Raw genomic sequence first — 7,985 nt, 5'->3', positions numbered from 1 at the left:
TCAGTAGTTCGATCCTCAGTTGGTTACAATATATTTTTATTTTTTAAACGTTCTTTTTTTTTTAAACCAATACAGGTACTGTACTGTAGTTACAGTAGTTGGTGCTTATCAAATTCTTTCTGACTTTTCCACAAACAAAAATTCACAATGGCAGGCCTCCATGTACACGATAGTTAATACCCATACTGTACATACTGTACTGCGCTACAGAGAACGTTTTTTTTTCGCAAAATAGATTTAGCTTTTCAGGTAAAATTACTTGCCTTGAGGACCGTGTTTCGGGATTAAATTCGCTAACCATTGCTAACCAGCCACTTTTCACTACGGATTTTGTCCTTACTTTACGGACAGTTAGTACAGTATTTATTCGCAGAAGCAGCTAAGTACTGTCATTTACAGTATGTAATTGGTACAGAAGCCATGCTAACCTTTGCTATTGCTAGATGACTACTTACTGTAAAACATTATTGGAGGACCTACAGTATCATACTTTACACTACGGATTTTGTCCTTACTTTACGGACAGAGGTACTGTATTTTATTTTATTCGCAGCCGCAGTGACGTACTGGATGGTCATGAACTGTACATACAGTATGTGATTGGTGCAGAAGCCATGCTAACCATCTGCTATCACTATAGTCAGAGGCAACAGTGGCCTAACGGGTAGAGGCACAGTTGCACTATGTCAGTATCAGGAGTTCGATCCTCAGTTGGTTAAAATATATTTTTACTTTTTAAACGTTCTTTTTTTTTGCCTTGAGGACCGTGTTTCGGGATTAAATTTGCTAACCATTGCTAACCAGCCACTTTTCAACTACGGATTTTGTCCTTACTTTACGGACAAAGTGTTAGTACAGTATTTATTCGCAGAAGCAGCTACGTACGGTCATTTATGTAATTGGTATAGAAGCCATGCTAACCTTTGCTATTGCTGGATGACTACTTAAAACATTATTTGAGGACCTACAGTATCATACTTTACACTACGGATTTTGTCCTTACTTTACGGACAGAGGTATTTTATTTTATTCGCAGCCGCAGTGACGTACTGGATGGTCATGAACTGTATTTGATTGGTGCAGAAGCCATGCTAACCATCTGCCAGCAGTAAAATCACAGGCAATAGTGGCCTAGCGGGTAGAGGCTCGGCTTCACTATCTCAGTATCAGTAGTTCGATCCTCAGTTGGTTACATTATATTTTTATTTTTTAAACGTTCTTTTTTTTTTTTTAAACTAATACAGGTACTGTAGTTACAGTAGTTGGTGCTTATCAAATTCTTTCGGACTTTTCCACAAACGATAGTTAATACCCATACTGTACATACTGCGCTACAGAGAACGTTTTTTTTCCGCAACAATAGATTTCTCCAAACTCAGACACAGACCGACACCTCAGACAATAAGATGTTCATTGCAGTCATATGTTAATTGCAGTCTGCCTTTTTGTTTCGCTGGTAATTGTACATAATTCAAATGCACCTATCAGCTTCATGAAGGATTTCCTTTGTCTCTGCCAGCATAAATTCAGCTACAGATACTAAAATTGTCAAACAATCCAGTTTGTTTTTCTGCATCTAAACCGTGTAGAATTGCTACGGATCGTCTCTTCATCTCTTGCCTGTATACAAGCACGAGATTGTACCTGTACACCTGGACTATTCATTCTGCTGAATCCAAAGTCAAGTTGTTGCTGCGTTCCTGTTCTACCAAGTTTTACCATCATACTGCCTTCCTTCCGCAAGAAGAGTACAGTACTGTATCTTCTCGCTGGAGCAGTAAGTACACTATACAGTAGTACAGTCATTTGTACATTTCACTGATTGCTGCATTACAGTATACAGTAAGCAGCACTACAAAACGGTCCCTGCGTGGAAGCACTCGGTTCCCACCCTTCCCTGAATGAAGCTGTTTCCCTTCTTTTCCTACTGTTCAAATGCACCCGGTGCAGAATACTGTATACAATCGCTTGCTGTGTATACTGTATTCAGATACTGCAGGCTGCCGCTATGAGTATTGGGGCAGATGTATTAAGCCTTAACAAGAGATTCAATCCAAGGGTGATAAGGAGAGATAAACGTCCAGCCAATCATCTCCTTTCTGACTTTTTTCAAACACAGCCTGTAACATGGCAGTTAGGAGGTGATTGGCTGGATGTTTATCTCTCCTTATCACCCTTGGATTTACCTCTTGTTAAAGCTTAATACACCTGCCCCACTGTCTGTAAATACAGTACTAGAGTCTGTTTCGCAGACTTACTGTATACAGTATCTAGTAGTGATATCGTGATTTTTGATGTTCAGGGCAGTGCAGTAGAGATAGCGCCATTGAGAATATTGTACAATGTGTTAAAATTGCCTGGTGTGTATGGGCCGCAGATCCCCGACTAGCGATGACAGTACTCTATTAGGGTGGGCTACTTTAGGCTGCTAAATACAGTACTGTACTAGTTCTCTCCGTAATACCATTGGTGTAATACCGTAAATAACGTATTTTTTCCTCAAACGAGGGGACCAGTGTTTTTCTCATGTTTACGGACTGTTTCGCAGGCTTAGTCAGTAATAGGAGCACATGAGATATCGTGATTTTCAGCCATGTTGGGAATCGACATTGCTGCACAGTGCAGTAGAGATAGCGCCATGTGGAATATTGTACAATGTGTTAAAATTGCCTGGTGTGTATGGGCCGCAGATCCCTGACTAGCGATGACAGTACTCTATTAGGGTGGGCTACTTTAGGCTGCTAAATACTAGTTCTCTCCGTAATACAATTGGTGTAATACTGTAAATAACGTATTTTTTCGCTATTTTGCACTCAGTCATACTGTATTTGTGTAAAAAAATACCCTAGCTGTGTACAAAATCCCCTAGCTGTGGGTGTTCGTATTGTAAGTACGAGGGGCGGCAGTACGCATCCTCTGACCTTTTCATACCCACACTATCCACGTCGGCGTGAAGTTGATCTTACTGTACAGTATATACTGTAGCGTGGCGCGCGCAGCGAGCCCCGCGAGAGCACGCGCATTACTTCACAAGTATTACGCGTCCCCTCACGGGTCTTGCTGCGCTCGTCACGCTTCAGGTTCAGTGGCTCGCTGCGCTCTATATACTGTACTGTATCAACTCCAAACTCCACGCTGACGTGTGTAGTGGGGGTATAAAAAGGTCAGAGAACGCGTACCGCCGCCCCTCGCGGGCTGGCTGCGCTCGCCACGCTTCGGGTTGGTGTTGATAATGGGGTCTCGTTAACAATGGTGGTGCATTTAAAATAGTCATTACCCATCAGGGTACTCATCTGGTTGCCTGTACAATTAAAAATCGGTCCTATCGCTTCATATCACATGCGATGCGATTTTTGGTTGTACAATGCCCTGCGATGGAAATGGTGGGCGCCTTGATAATACACAAGTACCCCATTTTTTTTTAATCATGCTACTTTTTGCCAATTTTCCGATCTACAGTAAATCTCCAAGTGTGTATAGTGTAGGCCACCAATGGGAGACACAACACTAGCAAAGTCTCCCGTCTGCTGATTTGACCAGCATGCCAGCGATGATGGATAATTTTTCATCCATCATCGCTGTGTGTGTGTGTACACCACGCGTGCTTTCAACTTGCGGACCGCCTCTGCGCCTCCCCTTCTCCTGTCCCTGCTCCTTCCCCCTGCTCTGTGTTGTTATGAGCCACACATTACCGGCCGCTAGGGTTGCCACCTCATCCCTTTAATCCTGGAGACTGTACTGTACTGTATTTGGTACTTGTCTATTATCATCGCATCGCATACCACTAATTAAGGGAAGGCAACCCTACTGGCATCACGTCCGGCCCCAACTTCACTCCTGCCTGCCCGGCTGACAGCCAGTCGACTTGTTGCCGAAGTACCAAAATTTCCATTACTGGTCAGTACTGTATTTACGGTACATTACAGTACAGTATCTTGTCTCCACAGTTCCTGAGATTAAACATGCCGCCAAAAATCACCAAAGAAATGAGCCAGATCATCGTCAAGATGAAGCAAGATAACAAGACAACATGAGAGATCCAGGCTTGGCTGAAAGAAAGTGGTACTGAAGTTCATTTACAGACTGTGCGCAATCATGCTTCTATGAGGATGCGCCCCAGATACAGAACTCCTTCTCACTGCACATTGTAAGTACAGTACTCTATACAGTATTAGCAGATTCTATAATTACTGTACTGTACATTACTACTGTATACTGTACTGTACCAGGCGGCTTCAAGCTGTGGCCCTCCAGCCGTTGTGAAACTACTGTACAATTGCCATCATGCTGTGCCATCGATTTGCTATTAGAGAAAGATACTGTACTGTACTGTAAAGTACAATTACAGTGTGGCAAGGCATGCCTGGATGTGTAGTTTCACAACAGCTGGAGGTCCACAGTTTGGACATGCCTGCTGTACTGTATGCTGTACAATCATTTTTGTCTGTGTTATACTATAGGAAAGTCCAAAAGATTGTAGAAGAATTAACTTGTGGTGATGATGAGCGTACTGCTGGAAAAATAAAAAACATTCTTCATTCGGACTATGATATGGACGTTTCAGTTTCCAGTGTGAAACGGATGCGAAGAACAATGGGATGGAGATATTGTCGCACAAGGTAATGTAAAATACTGTACTGTACAGTACATCAACCTTAATTTTACAATACTGTATACTGCAAGTCATAAGCATTTAATGCCTCAATGGTCCTAATTTTTCTTTACTTACTGTACCTCTAGGCTGCATCCCATGATAAGAGATGTCAATAAAGAAAAGAGAGTGATACAAGCTCAACAGTGGATTGACAGTGCCGAAAAATTTAATGATGTACTTTTCACAGATGAAACTTCTGTTTCTATGGAGAGGTTCTCAAGAATGTCCTTCCGCAAACCTACCTTTATCTCATTGAAACCACGAGCAAAGTTTCCATTAAAAGTCCACGTATGGGGAGGTATATCTCGCAGGGGTGCTGGACCTATGTTAGTTTTTGAAGGTACTGTACATTTCTACTGTACTGTAGTTTTAAACAACTCAGAACCCTGAAATGTGTACATGTTAATGGCATCTTACTGTACTGTATCTCTGTAGGGATTATGGATAAGATCTTCTTCCAAGAACAAATAGTCGATCGTGTTTTGGTGCCATTTATCAGAAAATACTATCCATCTGGACACAGAGTATTCCAAGATAATGACCCAAAACATTCTGCTTCTGCAAAATACATGGAAGAGAGAGGAATAATTTGGCAACGCACACCACCAGAGTGAGTATTATTCGAACAGCATTTACTGAACTACAGTACACTACTTATTGTACAGTCGTGATTTTATTACTACTGTACTGTACAGTATGTTAATACAGTAGTACTTAACTTTTGTATGTACTGTACTACGTATACTTTAGGTCACCGGACATGAACCCAATTGAAATGGTCTGGGCACAAATGAAGAAGTTCATCAGGAATGAAGTGAAACCGAAAAATAAACAAGAACTTTTGGATGGGATCAGGACTTTTTGGGAAAAAAAACTGACACGTGTCCAGTGTATTAAGTACATAAACCATCTGGACACCGTCTTGCCTGTCGTCATTGAGCGAAATGGGCATGCAACTGCTAAGTAGATTCTCCAGTACTGTATAATACAGTATAAAGTACTGTACCTGTAAAAATGAACCCCTCGCAGCAGTCTCTTACAGTACAGTATACTGTACTGTACAGTACAGTACCTCTCCTTTTACTCGCTGTCCACCTCACAACTTACTGTATTTCCCTCCCTTCAATGTTTACTTGACATGTACTACACATTGCAGTTTGCTTGGGTCAGAGAACAAGGAAGAACCACTAGCCTGAAAAAAGTAAGTTTATGATCTTACTGTACAACACTCTTACAGATTGTCATGTGTACTGTATCTCTCCCTCGCTATTATTTTTTCTACTCTACCATGAGCAAAATCAAGCGTGTTTGGGCCAGAGAACAAAGGACAGGCAATGAAATGGAAAAAAAGTAAGTTTATGATCTTACTGTACATTATCTCTCTCCCTCTCTCCCATCCCCTTCCCCTGCCAACATGTCCCCCCTCCCCCCCGAAACCCTTGTGACCATTCAGTACTAACGCTATTCTTTTTTCTTCTCCCCTTACTGTATTCACCACATGCCACTCTACCATGAGCAAAATCAAGCGAGTTTGGGACAGAGAACAAAGGACTGGCAATGAAATGGAAAAAAAGTACGTTTATGATCTTACTGTACATTACTGTATCTCTCTCCCTCTCTCCCATCCCCTTCCCCTGCCAACATGTGTCTGCCCCCCCCGAAACCCTTGTGACCATTCAGTACTAACGCTATTCTTTTTTCTTCTCCCCTTATCCACCACATGCCACTCTACTATGAGCAAAATCAAGCGTGTTTGGGACAGAGAGCAAAGGACAGGCAATGAAATGGAAAAAAGTAAGTTTATGGGGCGAGATTTATTGTGTTTACCGTTTTTCCGAAAATGCGATTTTTGCCCAAATCGCCCTTTATCGCCGTTTTTTAAAATCGCTTTTTTTTCCAGAACTAGAATATTTAATGAGGTGTGTATTCTGGCATGAAAAGTGCGAGAAAGTGCGATGTACAGTAGGGCGATTTTCGGGATGAGAATTGCGATTTTTTAGTCATGAAAATAACCTGTACATAACCAGCCCCGGGCTCATTGAGCCGGACCTGGTTCCAAAAATACGGGGGACAAAAAGCGTAGGGGTCCCCCATATTTCTGAAACCAGCCCGGGACTCTTGGACCGGTCCTGGTTCCAAAAATACGAGGGACAAAAAATCTGGCGGGTCCCCCGTATTTTGAAACCAGCACCGGGCTCCAACAGCCCGCAGTGTCATGCCACAGCCGGGGGACACTTTTTACACAAGGTCCCCCAGCCGCACCATGAGCACCGTGGCTGGTCAGCCTTGGACGGGGTACCTGGAGGAGTGGGGACCCCCCCCAATAAAGGGGTCCCCCCCCCAGCCTTCACCCGTCCAGGGCTGAAGCCCGGGGCTGTCACCGGCGTCCCTGGCCATTGGACGCCGGCCTGATAGGGTTAAATTGTCATTCCTAGCATTGCTTAATACAGGAGAACTGCAAGTGCCAGCAGACCTCCCCAGCAGGCTGGGACTTGGGGAACCACAAGTCCCAGCATGCGGGGCATTAATGGGCCCGCTGGGACTAGTAGCCCACCTGTAAAAAGAATGTTAAAATAAAGCACACGAATGCGAATTCCGGAGTTAAAAATAATCGCACTTTTAGAAAAGTGCGATTTACAGTATGCCGCAAATCGCCACCCATTAAAAAAATGGATTTGGGAAAACAATGGAAAAACGGCCGTTTTGGCGATAAAAATCGCCAAAAACCCACCATCGATCTCTAATACTGTAAATGTCACCCATGATCTTACTGTACATTACTGTATCTCTCTCCCTCTATCCCCTCCTCTTCCCCTGCCAACATGTGTCTCCCCCCCCCCCCGAAATCCTTGTGACCATTCAGTACTAACGCTATTCTTTTTTTCTTCTCTCCCCATACCACTCTACCATGAGCAAAATCAAGCGTGTTTGGGACAAAAGAAAGACCCACTGCCTTGGAAAAAGCTTTCTTGTCACCTACTGTAAAATACTGTACTTTACTTAAAATACTGTGTTAGGACTGATTGAATTACTGTACTTTTTTATTATTATACAGTATTCTACGTTAAGTCCCCAGACAAACTGCAAACCATCTGTACAGGGTCTTGCCTGACGTCATTGAATGAAATGTAATGTAATGTACAGTACATGCATACTGTATATACTGTAACACTTCTCCTGCACTGTATTGTACTGTACTGTATGTTTTAAGAAAAATGAAGTGCTGTAATGTACTGTACAATATTTTTGGTCAATGCTGTGTTTTGTCAATAAAGTACCGGTAGTCCTTGCAGGTGCTGAAGTACTGTAGCAGGCAGCGGCGGAGAGTTGA

Source organism: Crinia signifera, chromosome 2 (genome assembly GCF_055691185.1).
Source record: "Crinia signifera chromosome 2, ASM5569118v1, whole genome shotgun sequence".
In the NCBI taxonomy this organism is placed as follows: Eukaryota; Metazoa; Chordata; class Amphibia; order Anura; family Myobatrachidae; genus Crinia; species Crinia signifera.
The sequence above is the reverse complement of the archived record's forward strand: the minus strand, read 5'-3'. Positions refer to the sequence as shown.